Source organism: Lactuca saligna, chromosome 1, assembly GCF_052625555.1.
Source record: "Lactuca saligna cultivar CGN05327 chromosome 1, ASM5262555v1, whole genome shotgun sequence".
In the NCBI taxonomy this organism is placed as follows: domain Eukaryota; kingdom Viridiplantae; phylum Streptophyta; class Magnoliopsida; order Asterales; family Asteraceae; genus Lactuca; species Lactuca saligna.
The window spans coordinates 22,720,563-22,745,021 of NC_136417.1; the positions used below are offsets into that span (position 1 = coordinate 22,720,563).

The following is a 24,459-nucleotide window of genomic DNA, read 5'->3' on the forward strand; positions in this document are numbered from 1 at the left end:
AGCAAGAGCATTAGAATACTCTTGTGCACGGGTTAAGTAAGCAGATGAGGACTCATCTTCTTTCATTGTGATTTTCAGAAGTTGGGTTTTAAGAGTATATTCACGAGAAGAAGTATGAGGAGCATAAGCACTTTCTAAAGACAGCCAAAGATCACGTGATGTATTACCTTGAACATGCTGAAAAGACGTCTCAGAGATGGTGGACAGAATAAGCATTCGAACATGCGCATCATTAGAGACCCATGTATTGTAACAAGGGTTAGTAGTAGATGTGGATGTGGTCATGGTGTCGCCTTCTTTTCCTGTAGGGGTGGTGGACACGATGGTGGCTGGTGGGCACTGTATGGTGCCATCAACATACCCGAACAGGTTGTTTGTAACCAGAAAGGGCTGTAACATAGTTTTCCAGTAGCCATAGTTGTTTGGGGACAAAGTAAAGGCAAATTTATGAGAGTTGTGGGCTGTTTTCTCTGCAGTAGTGAATGCTGTGAGAGGCGCCATTGTGTTGGCTGTGTACTGATCGACAAGAGAAAAGAGGAAGAAAGAGTAGAAACAGGTGCAGGTTGATGATCTTGAGGGCTGCTGTGGCGCCAATTTTAGGGTTAGGGAATAGCGGCTCTGATACCAAGTTAAACTGGTAAAACGTGAATTGTATATCTTCCCAGAATGTCACAATTACATAAGTATTAATAATAGATATATTTACACTATGATCCCTCTAGAATATAAACATGTAATTAATGCCTAATATATATAACATTTGTCTAATAAATACTAATACTAAATTACAAAAACAACGGTGTAATTATTCAAAAGTTACGGTTTCAGTCCATGATTAATTTGCTTTGTTGCATGTCCTTCGTTGTTTTTTTTTTTAAAAAAACAATTCTAGTCCTCGATGTCTTATATGTTTGTCCTACAAAATTTTTATGGTTGGTCCATTTAATTCTTAAAATATTTTCATTGCTTCATGGGGTTAATAGGTAGAAAACAATCTACATTTTTAGTCATCATAACTTATTATAACTTATTTTAGCCGATTCAATCATCACATCAGCAATTTTTGCCACATCAGCCATTGGAAAGTCAACATAATATTTTGAAAATTCTTTGTTACTAGAAAAACATTAAAAGCATCTCATCCGCTTTCGGATGTGGCTCCAAATCCGGAGACAAATCCGATACTGAATACTTCCAGTGACAAGAGGACGAGCAATGGCTTGTTGTCGCTAAAATATACGACGTGGAGTCTCCGTCGTCGGAAAATATACAGCTCATCTGTCTCCAATTGTGATATAAACGATGATGGTTTCCCACTACTATTACCACCATTGCCTACGGTAGACAAAAAGAAAAGGTATCAAAGTAAAAGAGTGAAGGTAAAACAGATTAAAACTGAAACCATAATTTCCTTTGTTGATAGTGGCATTTTTAGCAGTGAGTATAGTGTCCATGAAGGATGCGAAGACAAAGCTCTTCATGACAGAGGCGGTGGTGAAGTGGAAGATGAAACCGAAACCATAATTTCCTCTGTTGAACTGATTCGTCAACAGATTTCAACCATCAACTAGAAACCATACATAAGTGGGCGCTAATTTCACTATCGCATCGCTACAAATTCAACAAAAAGCAAACTACATCATCCAAACGCAACAGCCAAGGCCATGGAAACAATGGCATACAAGGAATGATGATGATGTGTGAATGCAGTTTTGGGAGCTTGAATGGGGATCCCCGACGAGGTTTTCGGTTTTTAAAAAACTTATACCTTGTAAAATGGAGGGGAACATGAAGGAGATCTTCCCAGTGGTGACGAGATCGGAGGATCCATTCAAAGATTTCAAGAGATCGATGATGGAGATGATAATGGAGAAGAACAGGTTTGAGGAGACTGATCTCGAGCAAAGTTTATAGTGTTTCTTGTTGTTGAATTCAAGATTTCACCATGGTGTAATTGTGGAAGCTTTCTTAGAGATCTGGAACACCATGTAAGGTGATGATTGAACTTGATGTAAATCTATTAACAAACTCAAAGTCAACAAATTCAATTGTAAGCTCCAATCTTTGGGTATTTAAAGAACAAATGGAAGATCATTTATTTCATACTTGGGTCAAGCGAAGTGGGGTCTTAAGAAATGCTTATGTGGCAATGGCTAACCGATATACCCAATTAATTCTTCCAAAGGGACCCAATAGTTCTGGCAAAAACGAGTTTATGCCCTTATAAAGCAACGAAAATGATTGGGCGTGTTTGGTTAGTAGAAAATGAATGAAATTCGAGGGAAAATGATTTCAATTACATCGAATTCATATGTTTGGTTATACTTAGAGGGGGGAAACGAATTCCTAATGAAATAAACTTTCCACCCTATTGAGGAAATTGGATTCCTTCCAAAGTTGGATGTAAATCTTTCATATCTCGTCAAGGAAAGTGACAGACTATAAAAATATCATCATTACTTATCAGAAAACCAACACTCACCGCTACTGCAACCGACCACCAATCGTTACTGCCACCACCATCGCTACCACCACCACTACCACCAGCCCCCATCACCACTGCCACTAATAATCGTCGCCACCATCACCACCATCACTCGTCACCACCACCATCACTATCATCACCTGCCACCATTAGTTACCACCACCACCTCCACCACCACTACCATCGTCGTCGTCATCATTACCATCACCCACCACCATTACCATTTCCTCCACCACCAATACCTCCACCGCTACCACTACTATTGGCGCTACAACCACCATTATCCATGTCGCCTCCTCCACCACTATACCAACACGATCGTCATTGTCACCACCACTGCCCCAATCACCATTTTCATTACCACCACCACCACCGCCACTGCCACCGTCGATACTGTTGAGATTTTACTATTTTATTATTTATATAATCTATCTTTACATATAAGTTAGAAAATAAAGTAAAATTAAGTGAAACATACAAAAGTGTAATTTTGCTGTTTTACATGGATTCCAATTCCATTTCTCGCGAACTAAACAGAATCTAGAAATAATTCTAATCATATTTTCTGCCAACCAAACATAAATAATATAGAATTGGATTCAAATTCTCGATAGATTCCTTTTTGATTTCCGATTCCATTTTCTTCATAAACATTCTACGAACCAAACAGTTCATAAGGAATTAATACGCCAACCCTAAAAACTTCGTAAGACATTTATGTTATTTTTTTAAAATTTAAATTATAAGAGGTTTTGTTTGCGAATGTGTTTAAAGTTGTTAATTTAGAATAAAAATCGTATAATACAAAAAGTATACTACAGGAGATGGGATCATTAGCAGTGACAATGGTCGTCGCTAAATAGTGCAGTTGTTGTCGCTAAAGCTATTAGCGGCGACGTGTCGCCGCAAAAAGATCACCGTTGTTGCAAGGTTGCAAATGCTCAATCTGTTGCCGCAAATACTATATGTCACTACTAATGCGTTGTTGCTGCTAATACCTACCTACCACCGTTAATGCTTTGCAACAAGATCAACGAATAGAGTGTAATCTCATACTTTCTTACGGATTGTAGTCAAAGAGCATTAGTGGCGACATCCACTCTAAACGACGATGACCAATGCGAATGTTTGTTGCCACCGCTAATAATGGTTGTCGCCGTTAAAAGTGTCGTTGATAATACTCATATTTATTGTAGTGTATTTAATGCATCTTTAAAGAAAAATCCAACGCTTGCTATAACAAAATCATATGTTCTTTTTTTTTAAATCAAGTAATGATTTTGTTTTGTGTAATTGATATTTTTTGAAAATTTGAGAACTATTCTTTTCAAAGAGTTATATCTATATGAATAAAAATTACTATTTAAGCTATACATTATTTTAATAATAATAATAATAATAATGATAATAATAATAATAATAATAATAATAATAATAATAATAATAATAATAATAATAATAATAATTGGTAGTTTGAAGAGTAGGTTTTATTCATATATAAGTGTATAGTTCTAAACGTTTGAAAAACATAAATGATAGCTTTATACTTGATTTTTTAAAAGCAATTTATAATTTTGTTATTACGTGAGGATTGTGAGACTTTTATTTTAAATTAAAAACTTTAACCACGTATTCACAAACAAAACTTTTTAATAGATTTGACTTTTATTTTATTTTAAAAGCTAATAATTCAAGCTTCTAAAAACTTTAAATAATTTGGTTGCAGGCTCTAAGACAGCTAAGGACTAGAATTGTTTTTCTTTTAAACTTGGTACCCTTCCCAATTTTCTAGTGGTGATACCCTAAGTAAAACATCAAAATAGCTGTTCCTTTTTACAAGTATGACTACTATACCTTACTTTCTTTGATTTCTTTCAACCCTTAGCTTTTAAGAACCCTATTTTTCCTTTTACTTCATAAAATTTCATACTATCAATATTAAATTTGAAAGAGAAATGACAAGTTTAGTCATTTTTCTTAGTGATTTTTCAAGTTTTAGCCAAAAATTAATCGTTTTTTTTTAAATAACCATTAAAATCGCAAGTGAGGCACAACACGTGTAATCACCTCCACATGTGATTTCAATAAATCGGTTGCGATTCCGGTCTATTTTCGACACATAGTATTTAAACTCTAAAATCAGGAATCCCACCTCATTTTCAGATTTTTTCAAGTTGGGTCAGTAATGATAAAAGATGGAGATGGAGGAATCACAAGAGATTGAGGTTTTTTTATTATTTTTTGAGAATATTATGAATGGGTCGTGGAAAAGTCGTTTTCGGCTGCGAAGACATTGTGAAATGGGTCACGAAATGTCCCGTATGTAACTATTTAAGGCTATTTTTCTCTATCTTCCTTTTAGGTGAAAACTATTTAAAAGAAAATTATTTTTACATCATTAATTAAGCTTATTCTTTTGTTATATAAGAGCATCAATGAGGCCTTTTTTATAGATTTTTATTATTGATTCATCACTTATTTTATTTAATATGAGTGTCTAACTTTTTGTATATTTTTGAAAAAACATCATAAATGGGTCCCTGTGGTTTCTCAAAATCTGAAATTTAGGCTATGTGGTTTAAAAACCTTATAGATGGTCCTTGTTCTTTCTAAACTTTTGAAAGATGGTCCTTATCCCTCACACCGTTAGAACCACACCGTTAACTTTTATTTCATTAAAATAATATAAGGGCAAATCGGTCTTTTCACCTGTGTCATCTTCTTTATAACCTAATGCATGTCTGATATTTTGAAAACCCTTCTCGCACCCACCATCTTCTACTCTCACTCTACTGTGCATCCAATCGCAAAACGAATTCTATGAGTGTCGAAGATGGCGATTTGTAGATACGGAATGGAAACAACGAAGTTGACCTTATGGACGGATCGTAACCCAGGAAGGCAATTTTTGAATTGATCAAGATGTGGGTTCGTAAGGTGGGCTGATGTGTGCTAGGGCATTGGTGGTGATTCCAGGTTTGATAAGATCAATGAACCGATTGGAAAGGAGGGTTGCAATTGCAAGTGCAGAACTGTGGAACTATCAGTTGATGTTGTTTTGTTCATGGATGTTTCTTTTGGTTTTATTTTAACCAGTAAGGTGGTTTAATGGTCTGGATGGTAATAGGATTGGGGGGGGGGGGGGGGGGGGGGTTTCTTTTTTACGCATCTAACTAGTTCAGGGGGTTTTGGATTGAGATGGAATGGGTATTTTTGTTTTCATTTTGTTGTATGAAGTGTAACACATTAAGTTAATGGAAATGATGATTATGTATTTTTTTTATAAATCAGTGGTTTTGATGTGCATTTTCGTATGATACATTGTTATAACTACATCTTGCAAATGCTTAGGAATGGTATTTCAAATCTACATTGTTATACATGCATCTTTTTTAGAAAGGTTTGGAGAGGGTAATTCATAAGCAAAATGTTGATATAATCATTACAAGTTTGTGTTTAAACATGACACTTAGTTTCAACATACTTATTGATGGAAGGTCTTAACCCATACAAACATTACAAAAGACCTAATTACCATAATTTAAACAACAAAACCATAATTCAAGTTTCAAAAGACCTAACTACCCAAACATCCAATTAACTACTTAACAGAATTTCCAACCCCCTTTCCCTTTCCTTGTGTCTTCCCCTTTGCCTGTGTCTTCCCCTTTCCCTGTATCTTCCCTTTTGATCCAACTTCACCAATGCCTCCTTTCCTTTTACTTGTTCTAGAATTGTGCCCCTTGTTATGAGACTTTGAACATGTGACTACAAGAAATTTCCTGCTCAATTTAGTGGTTTGGCTGTTGGGCTCATCAACACCTCTCCTTCTCTACTTTTTTGGCCTCCCAACCTACATATATGCATTTATTATATTTAAAACATAAACATACATGTTGGCATTAAAAGTACATATCTAGCCTAGTTGACATAACAACCTGTGTGTGATGTTTTTGTGGAGTTAAAGTGAATGGACAATCACTTTTTCGCCACATTGAACGACCATTTATTGGATTAATTTTGTTCAGATACATGGCTTAATTTCCATGTTGATAACTTATAGCAAGGATGGACCCAATCCTCAACATCAGGGGCCTCTTCTCCATTTTCAATTTATATTGGACCATCGGAATGCCAAGTTTTTGGACTAGAATAAATGGTTGGGACTTAATGTAAGACCATGTAGAAGTTTGGGCCCAATTTGGAAAATTAGGCCATATGTTGGGCCTTGGTTGATTATTTGTCTTTTGGGCCTTCAGAGTGTGAGTTTAGGCCTTGGTTTTGAAGCAAGCTAGGTTAGGGGTAAAATGGTCCTTTTACCTCAAGTGTTGATTTATGGTTATACAATGAAACCCAAATGGTTAACTGGGTGTTGTTTTTATATGGACAATTCGGGAGTCTGTCATCCAACATCTAGAGTTTTATCCGTGGGACTTCAGTAGTGTAAGGTGAGTCTTCGCACCATACCAATGGGTAAAAGGCACCAAAGTCATCCTATTATGTGTTATGTGGTGTGCTAGTTGATTATGTGGTATGTGATATGCTAGTTGTTTTTGTGATACTTGCATGGAAGACCCCAGGGGTTCCCGAGGCAATTGGATATAAGACTATGTGGGGGTTCCCATGGCCCGTCTTATTTAGTTGAGATGTTTATTGCATGCGTGCTATCAATATTTTATGTACTGGTGTGTAGACCATGTAGGGGTTCCCATGGTAGTTAGGTATATGTGGTATGTTAGTTGTCTTCATGACTCTTGCATGTAATGGTTACTTGCAAATGTGTTATCAATATGTAATGTATTTATGTGTAGACCATGTGGGGGTTCCCATGGCAGTTAGCTAAGACCATGTGGGGTTTCCCATGACAGATAGCTAAGACCATGTGGGGGTTCTCATGGCAGTTAGCTAAGACCATGTGGGGTTTCCCATGACAGATAGCTAAGACCATGCGGGGGTTCCCATGGTTGTTAGTTAAGACCATGTGGGGGTTCCCATGGTTGTGGGTTTAGACCATGTGGGAGTTCCAATGGTGTCCGGTGTAAGACATTGGAGGGTTTCCATGGCATCCTTATATGTTTATATGCATGGCTTATATGGATTGTATGGTTGATAAGGTTTATATGATTATGTGGATTATGTTAGGTATGCTCTGGGGAGCTCACTAAGCTCCGTGCTTCCAGTTTTATTTATGGTTTCAGATATCATTGGTTTTGTAAGGAAGGGCCCAACTTGATTGCAGCGCACACACCCGTATTTTCCGCATTATGTGATTTTGGTATGTAACTCTGATAAATGTTTTAATTAAACAATGTCTTTGAATGGTTGGATTAAGTAGCATCTGTGTTTGACTATAATTAAAAATTTTACCCTCGATTTTTGGGTCATTACACTAAAAACGAGCTTTCAAAACTGCCCAACGAATGCCCAACGTTCCCAAGCTGGCCCACGTCCATTTTCCTTTTGAACGCCATGCGTTCCCACCTAGTACGCCATGCGTACCTGGTTTGGCCTAAAACCCATCTAACTTCAAATGGTCATAACTTTTGAATCCCTTATCCGTTTTTTACGTTCTTTATATCCATGGAAAGGTAACGAGAAGCCCCAAACTTCTATAAACTTTATTTAATATGAAAACAAACCCAACTTAAATCTAAAATTCATAAAAGGCCCAAACCAACGCCTTTATCGATACCCTTGGGCTCTAAAACACAAATCGAACCCTATCATCACATAACCAGCACCACCCACATCCAAATGGGTCTAAACCTTTCTTCCCCAAGGCCCTGAGCCTTATGATAACTGATGATCAGGCCACAGTCCCGAATAATGAAGCGATTTGAAAACGAGCGTTACAACTCTCCCCCACTTAAATTCGATTTTGTCCTCGAAATCATTCAACACCATCCCCAACAATCCCGACAGCCTGAGGGACACAATCACAAACTTGAGAATACAATGGCCTTCCCAAGGCAACCAAAACCAACCCAAGCATAGCTTTCCAACCCAAAGAAGTCGAATCCATAATCCCATGCAGAAAACCAACTATACTTTACCTAAAATCTGAAATCTCGAATTGATTTGACTCCCCGACATACCGCCCATACTATACCACTAGCAGACCAAAACCTCATTGATACGAAGACTTAAACAGAATGCTTCCAACCCTTGATTGACTTGATGCTTCAAAAGGAGACAAAATAATTAACCATTATTGATGCAGAACACTCATACTTGGCAAAAGGCTCAGATAATCCTTTGAGTAGAAGACTCATCCCTGCAATGGTTAGACTCAAACGAGAGCTATGCTACAGCGTCAAATTTCTTACTCTGAGATTATTTAACCCAAACTACAATTGACCTAACACATTCCCCACATGAGCGACTTCATACACAAGATCCAAATCGATAATACTGCCTTGACTTATCTTGATGCCCTTCACCAATAGAACCAATCCAAGACAAAATCATAAGAGCTTGATCTATCACCCACTACTAGAAAAACAGCCTTTTACGACGCTCATTGCGCGTCGTAAAACACTCAGACGACACGCAAATGCGCGTCAAGAAAGGCAATGTCATAAAGAGAGACGACGCGTGGTTATGACACGCAATGCGTATCAAGGAAGGCCCTGTCATAAAGGAAGACGACACGCATTTGCGTGTCGTAAAATGCGTGTCGTAACCTTATGACGCGCGTGTTTATGACACATAATACGTATCAAGGAAGCCCCTGTCAAGAAAGGCCATGTCATAAATGAAGATGACACACATTTTTGCATATCATAATTTTAAATGTTCTAAAAAATTATATATTTATATATTTATTAATTTTTAAATTAAATTTGCATTTAATGTCTCATAATAGAAATAAAGTATACAAAAAATACAATCCATTGCATAAAATTTAATGTCATACAATTCTATTTCTTAGAATATCTAAATTTGCATCTAATGTACTCTATACACCAAATTCCAACTAAGTAAAGTTGCATCTTGCCTTTCATAATTCTTTAAGACTATATGGATAAGCAGTTGTACATTGGCCCATCTCACTCATGAATGACTTAGCCAAATTCAACTCCAAGTCTTTACTGCATCTTGCTGATAATGCTGCAAGATTTGAATCAAGTAGCTTCATATTCCTTTCTTCCATCAACTTTACCTGACGCACAAAATACATGAAACAAACTACAAGGTCTTTATCCACTAAAATCAACAAAACATACAAATTGCAAACAAGAAATAAAACCTCAAATTTTGTTGCATCAAAGTTCAAACACATACCCACAAAGAATACTAGTTGTCCATGGAGCAAACCTTGCGATATTCTGCCCACACCTCTTTGTATTTATGTGCACATCTGGATTCTTCTCTTCTCTCTCGCCAGATCAGCAGAATCAGAAGATAAATTGGATAAAAATATGGAACTGTAGAGCTGCAATCACATGCTTCATATTATAATATCATATACAGTAGTTGACTTTTCAAGTCAAAACAAATAAATTTAAATTTAAATAGAATGGTATAATAAATAAATAAATTTAAATTTTTGCAAATTTACCTAATCACACAGGGTAAGCTGAAGGATAGTGCCAATAACAGATCTCCAAGGTAATTGCAGTGCCTTGCTATTCCTCTTCATAAATAATAATTAAAAAAATATATTATTGTGCATTTAAAAAGGTAGTAGGAATGAAACAAATAATGATTAGAAACTAAAATACTGATCAAATGTAGGTATGTCATGCATAAGAAAAGATATTATTATTATTATTGTAAAAATAAAACAGGAAAGGAAAGGAAAGGTGATTGCTGACCTTAACATGTGTATTAGGAACAAAAGCAGCTTGGTCCCACGTTGTAGCAGTTGATGTTATCCACCACTCCATCTTCTATGAATACCTTCACTTGGATACAAACTGTTTCGTGTGTTGAACCTTAGAAGCCAGCTATAAACCTGCTTCCATTGGTCCAAATGATGTGTAAATGACATATGGAACCATGGTATAATATTATAAGCAAATCTAGTTAGTGCAAATGTACTATCAGTTACTAGTTTATTACAGCATCCTACTTAGTACTTACGTTTCTTCCGATTACGACATTGTAAAAGTGAAAAAACTACCAAAACACAAAGCTAACAAAATAGATTTTTAGGTAGAAAGTATAACCTGGCAGCAGAAGACACGTATCTAAAACATTCTAAAAAACCTGCAAAAACAAAACATTTATTAAAAAATATATAAATATACAAAAAAAACAAGTTTTATTTTTTAGAAAATACCATGCCAGAGGTATTGCACATCTGTGCAAGCTCTTGACATAAAGATTTAGCAATATTATCTTGAACATTTCGTGCAAAATTTATGCAAATCCAGCTGGTGACTGTTCCACCATTGACCATTTTCTGTCAAAAATAAAGATCATTAGAATGCAAGAAATTTAAACACGTAAAAAAACAGTTAGTTATAGAGTTAGTGCTTCAACATAAGGATAAGGATCCCTTTCACGTCCTGTGTCATGGTATTTAAGCTAGAAAAGGAAGAAAAAAAAAAGATGGAAATACATCAAATTTTGGATAATTTTTATACCAAATTCCTTAGCATAAGGATCCTAGCTATAAGCATTGTGACTAACATTCTGCAAAAACAAAGCACATATTTATAGAGTTAGTTCTTCAACATTGCTTCAAATTTTTTTTTGTTCAGATTAATGGTGCCCCAGTTGGACTTCATCTCACTGAGTATATCTCCTGTAATGTTTAATTCAGTTACTTAGTAACAAATTAAAGATTCCCAATTTAAATAACCACAATTTATTAAACTAAAAAAATTATTACTCAAAATGAATCACCTTAGTATGATATCTTACATCATGAATGCGTTTCTCCTACTTCATACTCCAAATCTGAACAAATATAAATTTTCATTATAATTAGTGTTTCAATTTAAGTACAATATAGGAAAAAAAGATGAACATCTTAACAATGATGTAAACTACTTGTCCTCTGTCTAACAACAAACCTGATGCCCAGAAAAGATTTTAACAGGGTGATTTTCACCAATTACTCAAGACCAACATCTTAACAATGATGTAAACTACTTGTCCTCTGTTTAAGGATAAATTTGGAAGAATTTATTTCATCCACATCAGTGTCCATAGAATTCATCATTCATGAAACTTAGATAATATGACAGATCTGATGTGTGTGTGTGTGTGTGAGAGAGAGAGAGAGAGAGAGAGAGAGAGAGAGAGCATATATGAAGTGCACTTCTGCGAGGAACTTCCGGTGAGGCGCACCGTTGGACCAGAAAGCGATTTTATGAATGCAGAGTGATGTTCGCATTTTTCTCTGGATTGAGTCTTATTATAGTTGATTTTTTTAGGGTTACAGTTGATTTTTTTATCTTATAATGGTTCAAAAGTTTAGAAGATTTGTTAGATTTTGTCCAGTTATCCCGTTTAAAAGCCAGAGGTGTGATTTTTTCTGTTTTAAATTTTTGAAGATAATGAAGCCTCTGAAAGTATCTTGATTTGTACCATGGCTTCTTATCACTTGTTTGTTTTATTTGTTTCAGGATATGCAAACAGTTTATAGAGGATATGCAACCCATTAGTAATTATATATAATTTTTTTGAAACATAAATAATTAGTACTTCTTATAAAAAGTCAAGGGCATGCAATTGCATACCCTTACGACAGTGTAGATCCGCCCCTGGTTAGAACATCGATGATCATTTTAAACACCTGACAAGTAAACAAAGCTAGATTATAATAAACAAATTTAAAAAGATCACCTTTTAAATTTATTGTGATATTTGAAATTTCTAATTTGTACCAATTGGTTATTTTATGAAAAAAAAAAAAAAAAAAAGATTGAGAATCAAGGTACATACCATTGTAGATGAAACAGAGAGTACTTTAGAAATCCCATTTCCCCTAGTTCATAAACATAGAATAAAAAATATAGCAGAAACCGGAACAAGGTTAACTCTCTTATTAATTCATTTTTAATTTTTAATAAACTAAATACAAGAACTTGGTCAACTCACATGTACGTATTTTGACTTTTCGGCAGTTAATTCCTCGGTCAAGATTGTTAACCTATATAAGGAAAAAAAATACCATTTAAAAATTAAATTTATGTTTATGGACCTTTGGAAATGCTTAATTGATTATTTCAAAGAACACAAAATATTAATGCATAATAAACTAGAAAGGAGTGGAAGGAAGTAAGTCATGAACATACAGCTCCATTGTTCTCAGAGCTGCGAGGCAATAGTGGCAATTTCCCATTTTGAGAAGCTTAAATACAACCGGACAATGTATTTTACAACCATATTAAAAGGTTAAAAATGAAAGAAATGGAAATGGTATAAATCATTATAATCATATATATCTTGTTTAAAAAAAAAAAAAAAAAAAAAAAAAAAAAAAAAGACAAGTCTTTTCAGAAAAACCTTAAGTTTCTCAAGTAATGGTCAAATCAACTTATGTTAGAAATGATTACTCACTGCCACTGGACCTCTTAAAAAGCATATGTTAAAACTACAAGGAGCCCAAAAAGATATACATACAAACTGCAGCCAATAGAGATAGAGGATTAGACCTGTGAGGACAGATTGGAACAACAATTTGAGGGATTTGGTACTACAACAGACTGTTCAGCACCTGCATCCTCTGTTTCTGCAATTTTTTCACTAAATGGGTCACTTTGACCCTCTAATTTTTGGCCTTCAGCACCATTCACCCAAATTTTAATCATTACCTGATAAGTAAACACATAAAGAGCATATAATGTGAACAAATCACCAATTCACGCTACAATCATCAATAGAATCCCATCAGTTAGTCTATGTATGTATGTATGTATGTATGTATAATCAAATATCTAGCTTACCTTCAATTTCTCACGTCTGATAATTCTTTCACAGATGAGACGTAATCTTTCCAATTAAACCTGCATGACGATTTTAAGAAAAAAATTATGATTTTGGATTCAAATAATGTTTTTATAAACAACAATATAACTTACCCTGACTTTCTTCAGAGAATTCCATTCTTCAACTCCATGTTTTTGAGTCCTGGCCGAGAATAAACAACAAATAAAGTATTGTGAGAAACTAGTATCATATTTGATAAAAAAATAGAAGCAGAAAAACAAGAAGGTTGACAGTGATTAATGTTATGGTAAATAATAATAATAATAATAATAATAATAATATATCACCTCATAAGTAAGAATCACCGTCAAAGAATATTACCTCAGCACAGGAGGCATGGACCCATTGACCATCAGTTGACTTCCTAAAAGCACCAGTATTGCCACCACATAACTGAAAGATGGGACCCCCTGTTTCTAGAAGATGGTGAATCTTCACATGACTCACAAAACCATGGACCTGTAGAATCTTTCAGCAAACCGATTCACTGTATTACCAAAATTGTTCTCCTTTTGGCTACCCTTCTTCCCTTTTTCCTCTTTTTTCCCATAATCCACACTCTTTTTCCCATTATGCCCCTGCTTATCCACAATGAAAGATTTATTATTTGCAGCAACAAACTCCCTGGTTCTTTTGATGATTCCAATGGCTAACATCCCCCCTATTCCAATTTGCACTATTACTTCTGTTATTCCAACATTTATTACCCTTATTACCACTATTACAACTTTCTCTTTTGTTATTCCCTCCATTCCAATTACTACCTTTGCTTCCAGAAACATTGGGCTGAATATCACCTATACTGTACCCCTTCACAGTAGCAGTCCCTGCATTTCCATCTTTTTTCATGACCATAGTTTACCCCTCACCATCTTTATCAATCAGATCCTGAATATCACTCTTGACAGCAACATTTTTCCAATTTATAACAGCAAAACAGATAGAATCATCATTCCCATAAACCAACATTATTCATATGACTCTTCACTTGATTCATATCAGAATTAGGGCTAGAAATCACAACTGCATCCTTAGGAATTTCCCAATTCTTATATAAGTTTGCAGTGTTACCTGAAGGAATAGAATCCTCATGAATGATCGGAGGCAAATCCTTGGTCACTTCATCCATAACATTGGAACTAGAACCCTTGATCGAAGCTTGACAAGCAACCCTAGAAGCACTGGAATCGGATTCCCACACACCATCAGATTCCGATACATCCTCCCTCTCTTCTTCTGTAACATCATCCACATAGTAATCATCAACATCCATAGGATTTCTGAGAAGAGAATCACCCCGATTAGGATTCCTAGCTTTATGCAAACCCTCCAATTTCCACTCCGCTTTCCCAATTCCCGACACAACAGCTCCAGTAGCACTTGGCTTTCGTTAGGCATGGTAGATAGTAGACGAACACTGATCGATAACCCCAAGAGGAATAGCATCGTTTAAATCGACCTCAATCCGCACAAATCGACCCACCGCTCCTTTATCAGGAGGCTTAACCTTTACATCCTTCAATCGATCATGCTTAGAAGAAGCTTCCATCGCAACAACGAAAATGATGAGAAGATACTTCAGCAATGAGATGAAAAGGGGTAGAGAGAAGTCGTACCAGGTTTTAGGGTAGAGAGAGAAAGGGTAGAGAGAATTTTAGAGAGAGAAAGCATTTTTTTGTACCTTGAAATTTCTTAATCCCCTTCTTCAAGTCGGCCTCAAACTTCTCCTTCTGATTTAGATTGCCAGTATCGTATACCTAAAATACGAAATTCAACACGCGAACATGAAATTTCAGCATTCAAATTACACAAAAACCAATAACGTCAATAATTCAAAGAAAATTAAAAAAAAATTACGAAGAGGCCTGGGAGAAAGGATTAGGAGAAATCGTACCAGGTTTTAGAGTAGAAATCAAACTAGTTTCGATTGTTGCAGAGGCCTGGGAGAACCGATCAAGAATCGGAAAGCGTTTTAAATTTTCTTGAAAAAGCCCTATGTGTGAATGAAGGGAGATACAGAGGAGAGATCGAAGAAGCGGGCACTTCAAGTTTTTGCCCTTTAAAAATGCGCGTTTAATAAAAAAAAATATAAAGCGACATTTTTAGAGGACACACGTTTAAAACAAGAGCCCTCCGTGTTTGTATTTTTTTTTTTTTTGGACATTAATTTTAAGGCACGCGTGTCCTTTATCCTTCAAATTTTGGAAGGCTGACATTATTTTTAGGGACACACAAAATTGCGTATCGTAAATCAGCGAGTGTCATTGTTTGCGCGTCATTAAAAGGTATTTTTCTTGTAGTGACCAAAACTGAATCCATTCCTTACCCTTGAACCCTTCGATCGATGTCCTTGGCATATAGATACCCTAAATTCTAATCCCATGTAAAGAAAATCTTGTACATAAACACTCGTGATTCCCAACTCACGATCTCACCCAAAAATCCAACCTGATACTTAACTCATAACCCGAAATCCACGAATGTGCACATGCATTTCACCCAAAACCTTCCGATTCACAACAACCCCTCACTAGACTGAGATATAAAGGTTCCCACCCATCGCTGAGACTACCCGTCTCGCACCTGGTCCAACCACCAGGTTCCCAAGAGTCCAAATAACAAGGCTACCCAGCCTATAAATCCCTCTGCATCACACACTGACCCCCCACTTAATCTTGAAACTCAAGATCCAAAACCTTCACCCAACGGTCTCCACCAGGTCCCACCTGCCATAATTACATGGGCCTCGCCTATAGGTCCCACCCAATTATACCACAGAGTGGCCTCGCCCACGTGTCTACTCGACTAGAGATACATAAGCCCAACTCCGCCTCAAACCCCAATGGTCCTCAACTCAAACAGAGAAATACTCCTCATTAGTCATGGCCGGTGCGCCCAAGGCAAGACTAATTCCTCCTTTACGCTCATGACCACCTCCAATGATAGTCTACCTCGAACTAGTGAATGCTACAATCCCATCGCAGGCTTACAACACTTCTAACCAACCATGGATACCACTCATAGCCTAACCACACCCTATACATCACAAGCCCACGAATTTAGAGCCAAAACTTGCATCTAATCAGGTGTTAGAGTCATGCTTCGAACCTCAAAGCCTTCATTAAACAAGAAAAAGTAATAAGGCTCTAACACAACCCTCATCCTAGATCTATCCGCAAGCCTGCTATGCATAACAAAGAAGGCGCCGACCAGTTGTTGGAAACTTCTTGGACTTCCAACTTACACAACTTCAATCCAGACGACCACTTGGGTCGTCTCTCCTCCTGATTGGGTTGCGAAATTTACCCTAGTTTCACACCCGATCCAACTCCCGTAATTTCTGATTGATACAACCCCACTTAGACTCGACGAAGCTTTCTCATTCCTTAAATCTGAAGGATTCCCAACCCATCAACATTTTATAGTATGAACTGCTTATAACTTGCGTTAATCAATACTAACACTCCATTACAAGCCACACTCAAAGATACCCCCACTCCTAAAATCCTGGAGAATGCCCTTGAAATCTTAACTAGTGTGATAATCCAAATTACCTCCCATGATACCATACCAAATCCTTTGGTTCTTATGTTGGCTACTACAAACCACAACCCTTGCCTTGTACCGACGAACATCCACCCCTAACTTCTGTTCTCAAAGAACCACTGAACTCTAACCGTCTACAACCCATGCGAATGCACAACTCCCTTGACAAATCCAATGACCAACAACTCATGCAACTGACATCACTATCTTCCTACTACCGCTCCTCCCCAAGCAACAGTAAGGTTTGAACCCAAAAGTTCTTTCATAGACGACTGCAAATCCCACCATATCAAAACATAAAACAACTTAACCCTGACTTCCACTGGAGAACTAACCCGCTAATCCTGACCAAAGATCCTCCAAGCAATACCCCTGAATTGATCCTGACATAGACCCAGATCAGCAACTGAACATGCCGAAATCCGCTCAACAAGATACGACCCTCTATTGATTCATTGAAGACTCTCGGCATGCAGAATGGCATATAACAATCCTTGATAACCCATACAATAGTAGAGAACTAACCTTAGATATAACTTATTCAAACCCAATCAAAAATCCAAAGCAATACAAATTCCTGATAACCACCTTGAAGAAGCAGAAGATAACAAACCCACAAAACATCTAAAGGAATCCTGACCTCCTCCTCCTGAGTTACCCCGACCATCCTGAGGACATGGTGCAAAACTCGTCTCTAATACCAAATGTCAAGATCCAACAATAGTATCGTACTTTGTAAAATCCTGGAGAATGCCCTTGAAATCTTAACTAGTGTGATAATCCAAATCACCTCCCATGATAACATACCAAATCCTTGGGTTCTTATGCTGGCTACTACAAACCACAACCCTTGCCCTGTACCGACGAACATCCACCCCAACTTATGTTCACAAAGAACCACTGAACTCTAACCGTCTACAACCCATGTGAATGCACAATTCCCTTGACAAATCCAACGACCAACAACTCATGCAACTGACATCACTATCTTCCTACTACCGCTCCTCCCCAAGCAACAGTAAGGTTTGAACCCAAAAGTTCTTTATTAGACGACTGTTGATCCTACCAGATCAAAAGATAAAACAACTGAACCCTGACTCCCACTGGAGAACTAACCCGTTAATCCTGACCAAAGATCCTCCAAGCAGTACCCCCGAATTGATCCTCACATAGACCCAGATCAACAACTGAACATGCTGAAATCCGCTCAACAAGATACGACCCTCTAATGATTCATTGAAGACTCTTGCCATGCATAATAGCATATAACAATCCTTGATAACCCAGACAATAGCAGAGAACCGATCTGAGATATAACTTATTCAACCCCAATCAAAATTCCAATGCAATACAAATTCCCAATAACCACCTTGAAGAAGCGGAAGATAACATATCCACAAAACATCTGAAGGAATCTAGACCTCCTCCTCCTGAGTTACCCCCACATCCCGAGGACATGGTGCAAAACTCGTCTCCAACACCAAATGTCAATATCCAATAATAGTATCGTACTTTTCGAAAAATTCTAGAGATCCACAAGCTTTGGGCTCCAGATGAACCCCCAACTGCCCTGCTATAATCTTGGCCCGAAAGGCCGCGAGACGACCATCCAAGAACTTTAAATTTCCTACCTTGACTGAACCAAAGACCATCGGGTCCATACTAAGATCCCGCAAGTAATCTCCAAGGAGATGAATTCCCACGTTCGCGCATTGATCTGCTTAGTACCTGCTACTAAGTCGGGACCAGAATTCGAACCCCATACTTGAGTGCTCAACACGATATAGAAATCAACATGCAAGAGATCCGAATATACCCAAGAATCCTTATCCTACAGGCTTCCTAGATTCTCCAAGACTCTCCCCAATTCGAGTATGGATCTTGTGCTTTTAGTAGTACGATACCAATACTACCTCCTACACCTATCCATACTTTCCTCACGAATCCTCCCGAATCCTCTAAGTCACCTTCTCAAATCCATACACCAAACACTCCCTAACCAGCGCAACGAAACCCATTGAAGCAAACCCTAGGCCTTCCTAGGTTCCCAACCTCACCCTGCCATCATCTGCTGAAGAACTCCCCATAATGCCAGTCACCCACCTCATGGATACAATCATATGAAACAAAGCTTAGATAATCCTTCGAGTAACAGACTCATCCCTATAATGGTTGGACTCAGACAAGAGTTGGGCAATAGGTTCAAATCCATCACTCTGAGATTATTCAACATTTGTCACATATGACTTCACATATTCACGTAGTAGCTAACTCCCATTACCTAAGAGTTCCACAAAGCACAAAGCAAACAACATTCGTGTAGTAGCAGTCCAATCCACCGACTAATCACAAGCATCCAATCCCACATATTGCAACTCATACTAGGAGCTCCCACTCCCGCTACTAATTACCTCACACATACAAACTATACTTAATCTAGCATCCCATGCTTCATAGGCTAAAAGGCATCACATATCAGGCCCACCTATCATTGGATAATCAAAACTAGCATGCAAGTCTACAAGCTCATACAATCGGCATACAAAGACATATCTCCTAGCATTCTACCATGCAAAACTAAGCAGGTCCTTAGCCTTAACTAGCATGTCATTCACAGATTCACAGATCAAATCATATCAGATAACATGTATGGATAATTTGGGAGAAACTTACTTAAGCTCAGCTGATTACATGCACCACACCCTTTCTTCTTTTAGAAAAATCTCTTTCTAAAATATATTTATTTTTTAAAAAACTTTAACAAATCCTCAGTTTGAGTTCATACACACCCGAGAGTGTGCCCGAATCCCTCAAACCAAGGCTCTGATACCAACTTGTAACGCCCCAAAAATAATGACATAAAATTTCATTTTTAAATTAATAAATCATTAATACATATCATTTCCATAAAACCAAGGTAGTCAAGATTTAGCAAAGCATCATTAAATCAGAGTAAATCACATAATGCGAAAACATGCAGTGTATGCCCTGCAATCATCCCGAGCTCTTCCACTTTTTTGAAAATTGAATCACTTGAAACATAAACGGAAAACCGTAAGCACAAAACTTAGTGAGTTCCCCAAAATACCAAATATGATACATACAAATAACACATAAAGGGTCCCACCCTATCATCAGGCCCCGCCCGGCATCAGACCCCGCCTGACATCGGCCCCGCCCGGCATCGAGCCCCTCTTGGTAATAGACCGGGCCCCGCCCAGCATACATATAACATATATCAAGTAAACATACATATGCAATAATCACAAAGATACATAACATACAAAATGGTTATCGAGCCCCGCACAGCAAGCACATAAACACATAACACATACAAGAGTCTCGCAGACAACTAGCATACTAACATAGCATAAACATGGAACGAAATTGGTGCCTTCAACCCGCTAAACCCAGTGAGGAGACTCACCTTGATCGGATGATAACAAAATCCTTCACTCGTTGTTGCTGCGAACCGACTCCACACACTAAGCCAAGCCAGACTAGTCTAAATTAATAACTAGGGATAAACCCAAAACATAGTCCCAAAGATGGCCCAATCTAACCCAACCCACTAATGGCCTAAACAAATTAAGCCCACTAAGGCCCAAACCCAAGTTTGGCCCACTAAGGCCCAACCTAAACTCCTTAGGCCCAAACTGGGCTATCTAACTAGATAAGTCCGAACATTGCACAAAACAGAAAGTCCAACCCCAAAATCATGTCCAAAGAAAAAATCCCAAAGAGTCCACTGATGACCCAAACGTGCGACATTCCCAAGACAAACGCACGGAATTCCCGGCCAATGTCCAAAAATTGCACCAATGACTTAATACCTTAAGTCCAACGTCTAACTATTGAAAATAGCTTCATATTATTGACTTAACCCATAAAGTTGTCAACTTGTCACCTTTTCATGGTCCAAAAGGATCCAATCATGATTTCAAGCATTGCAACTCCATACAGAGGCGAAGATGCAAGCTTTTACCTTAAGACCTTAGTCCAAACTTCCAGATCTGATTCAAAGGGACTTCCTAAATCATAAAGTTCCTGACTTTATGACTTAGCAAGACTTAATGGGACCTAAATCAAAACCCTATGTCCCAAACTTTACCAAAAGACCACCAAAATATGCATGAAAGGTTTATACTCATCAAGATCCAAACTTTAAGACTTCATAACCCCAACAAGGACCAAATATGAAGCTTAAAGGTTTTGGAGTAACTTCTACTCATAAGAACCACCATAAAGGGACCAAAACCAACTAGCTAGATATACATGAAAGAATTGTCAAGGTTGAGACTTTATACATCCAGAAGTTAGATTTAGGTGAGCAAAGCATGGATCCAAAAGTTCTAAGTCAAGCTTTAACTCTTCAAAAAGTTCCTTCTTTGTCTTCAAGCACCAAAACACACAAAAATCACCATAAAGCTCAAGAAATATGCAAATGAGGGCTAGGGTTTCATTCTTAGGGTTAGAGAGGATAGAGGCTGAAGAATGGAAGAGGTTTAGGTCCATAATGATGCTTATAAAGGGACCAAACCTTAAAAAAGAGCGTTTGAAACATCCCAGCGAATGCTTAGCGTTTCCTTAGGGAATGACCAACATTCCCAAGCTGGCCCGCATCCATTTTCCTTTTGAGCACCATGTGTACCCGATTTGGCCCAAAACCCCTTTAACTTCAAATGGTCATAACTTTTGCATCCCTTATCTGTTTTCGGCGTTCTTTATATCAATGGAAAGGTAACAAGAATCCCTACACTTATATCAATTTTATTTAATCTGAAAGCTAACCGAACTTAAATCCAAAATTTATAAAAGGCCCGAACCAATGCCATTACTAATACCCTTGGGCTCTAAAACACAAACTAAACCCTATCATCAGATAACCAACACCACCCATATCCAAATGGGTCTAAACCTTTCTTCCCCAAGGCCCTAATCCATATGATAACTAATGATCGGGCCACAACCCCGAATAATGAATTGATTCGAAACCGAGTGTTACAATGTCCCAATTTTCTATGCCAAACTTCTCGTTGCACTATAACTGACATTGCCACCTTTCTTTTCTTGAACGACTCCAAACGATACACCCCTTCTTGTTCTTTACCCGTACCAATCAGGCTCTTCGTACGTAAGTCCTGTATGAAACATTTATCAGGGTAGAATGTTAGGAAACAATTTAAGTCACGAGTCAATTTGCTTACAGATAATAGATTGCACTTAAAATTAAGAACATTAAGCACACACTTTAACTCAAAATCATATTTTAAGTTAATGTTTCTAATGCCTTTCACTTGGATGGAATCCCCATTAGCTATAACAACGGAAGAGTCCTCTTTATACCATTTGATCGATTTGAGCCATTCCTTGTGGTGTGTGACATGATCACTTGCACCATAGTCAACGAGTCAAGAATTTTGTACATATATCTTACCCGCCATGTTTTTCATAGGAGGGGTTTCTTTTATGTGTGTTGCTCGAGCCATCTGAAGCAAATTCTCATATTCTTCTTTAGTAAATTTTGGTAGGCAACTTTCTTCATTGACCATGGATGCACGTGGCTGCGACTTAGTCTTGCTAACTTGTGACTTGGAGTTCTTTGTTGACCACTATTCAGGATACCCAACGAGGTCAAAATAGCCATCAGCCATGTGTCCATTTTTATTACAGTGGGTGCAAGTCCGATCATCTTTCATCCGATCATCTCATCTTTTCTCTGAGGGTTGGATTTTTATTGTTGTCTAGAATTTGTCCTTCCAAACACTTGGAATGCAGAAGTTTCAGTAGCATTACTTCTCATGAGCCCCACCTAACTTTGTTGTTCATCGTGGCTCACCAGATGGTAAGCAACTCCCAAAGTCAGTAATAGAGTGCTGCTTAAAATTTGAGTTTCGACAGCACCATATTCTTCGTTTAGTCCCATCATAAAATCGTACAATCTTTCTTTGTATGTTGAACTCTTGCAAGCTTGCATGCACAACCGTCGCATGCACATGTGGGTATTGGATTTATTGACCGAATTTTATTCTAATACCCTCTTAATTTGGTATACCAAGCAGAAACAGTCATACCTCCTTGTTGGATCATGGTCACTGCTCTCCTTAATTCATATGCCCGAGGGGTAATCTCTTTCCCAAACCTTTCTTTGAGATCCGACCATATGTCTCTGGCTGTTAAGGCATACTTTACACTGCTTTTGATCTCCTTCTCCATTGCACTCACGAGTCATCCACGCATCATAGCATTGCATCGCTTCCAATTCACCAGATCATTGGACCCTTCTTTTGGTTTTGAAATTGAACCATCAACGAATCCAAATTTATTTTTGGCAAACAACGCATTAGCCATCTCATTCTGCCAATTGTTGTAATTTCCATCATTCAACAAGTTTTCTCCTACAAAATTCAGACCTGGATAATCTACGGGGGTAAGAAAATAAGGTGATGATATATCCAGGATAGATTTATCATCACCTGTTTATGGAAGGGAAGTGCCTGAAGTGTTGGCTCCTAATCATCTTGCTTCAGGTTAACGTTGGTGTCTCAAGTGTTGCCGCTCTGATACCATAATAAGTTAGGTTTTCCTTTTTGTATTACTTCTTAATAATAAACGAGCATACAACTGAGTTTAAATAGGCAGGAACATCCTTGCTAAACAAGAAAAATAAGATAAATATAACCTCCTAAATATAAGTTAACTAACAGATATCTAAAACGTATGATTAGATAACCTTCAATCTCAATATATACGTTGGGAGGGGATGTAATCATCATGCATATGAGGTAGGTCAATTTAATCAAATCTCAAGATTTTTAAAATTTATGTGTAACCCATGATATGAACTTAAAGTCTCACATTATTGTTAATTTTCTTACTTCTTTTGCTTTTATCCACATTATATATTTCCAAGATTTAATCGGTCATTGTTCGCAATGGTTATTCATTGATAAATTAATTTTTGAGGTAATGGTTGATTTCGTTTGTTATCTACATATTTCCTTGATTTTTCCTGTTGTTTTGTTAGTAGTAATAAGGAATTAGATCGAACTAATCAGCTTGGTGTAAACAATAGCTCCATTGATTGTATTTTTGCCAAAAAAAAAAAAAAAAAAAAACTTTATACCAACTATACATGCTTTGGAAAAATTTACAACTTCAACACTTCTATCGCTTTATGAGAATTATAAGTGCCCGCTTTTGTTACTCATTTGATATTGTACTTAATAGATTCCAAATTCTATACCCAATTAAGCTTTAAGGTGCTTTGGAATTAACATCAGCCGACATCTCCATATCAGTTTTCAATATTGTATCAAAGGTGTTCAACATTCTCCTACTTAGTCATTCAACTTCATTTGTGGTTGAGAACATAGCTAAGCATTCACGAAGTGAGTCAGATTCAGGTATACCCTTTTAAATATACCAATCTTATTATAAAAATAAAAAATAAAAAGATTAAATTGTAACTATTTAAACAGGCG

The 24,459-nt window shown here is 37.3% G+C and overlaps 1 long non-coding RNA gene and 1 pseudogene across 18 annotated transcripts; one reads left to right on the forward strand and one right to left on the reverse strand.

Annotated features, from left to right (window-relative positions):
• Positions 1 to 566: 566 nt before the first annotated feature.
• Positions 567 to 1,992, forward strand: LOC145003570 (uncharacterized; annotated as a pseudogene).
• Positions 1,993 to 9,360: 7,368 nt separating this feature from the next.
• Positions 9,361 to 15,480, reverse strand: LOC145028435 (uncharacterized). 18 transcript variants are annotated; one of them, XR_013676021.1, is made up of 17 exons: positions 15,324 to 15,480; positions 15,111 to 15,186; positions 13,751 to 14,971; positions 13,522 to 13,570; positions 13,387 to 13,446; positions 13,096 to 13,254; positions 12,539 to 12,590; positions 12,383 to 12,425; positions 12,178 to 12,233; positions 11,357 to 11,392; positions 11,077 to 11,125; positions 10,770 to 10,892; positions 10,657 to 10,696; positions 10,303 to 10,442; positions 10,047 to 10,121; positions 9,770 to 9,920; positions 9,361 to 9,647 (listed from the first exon to the last, which is right to left on the reverse strand). It is a non-coding gene; the product is annotated as an uncharacterized LOC145028435 (long non-coding RNA). The 18 variants fall into 18 exon arrangements; XR_013676015.1 differs by having other exon boundaries at positions 11,339 to 11,392; XR_013676005.1 differs by lacking the exon at positions 12,383 to 12,425 and having other exon boundaries at positions 12,178 to 12,201.
• Positions 15,481 to 24,459: the final 8,979 nt, after the last annotated feature.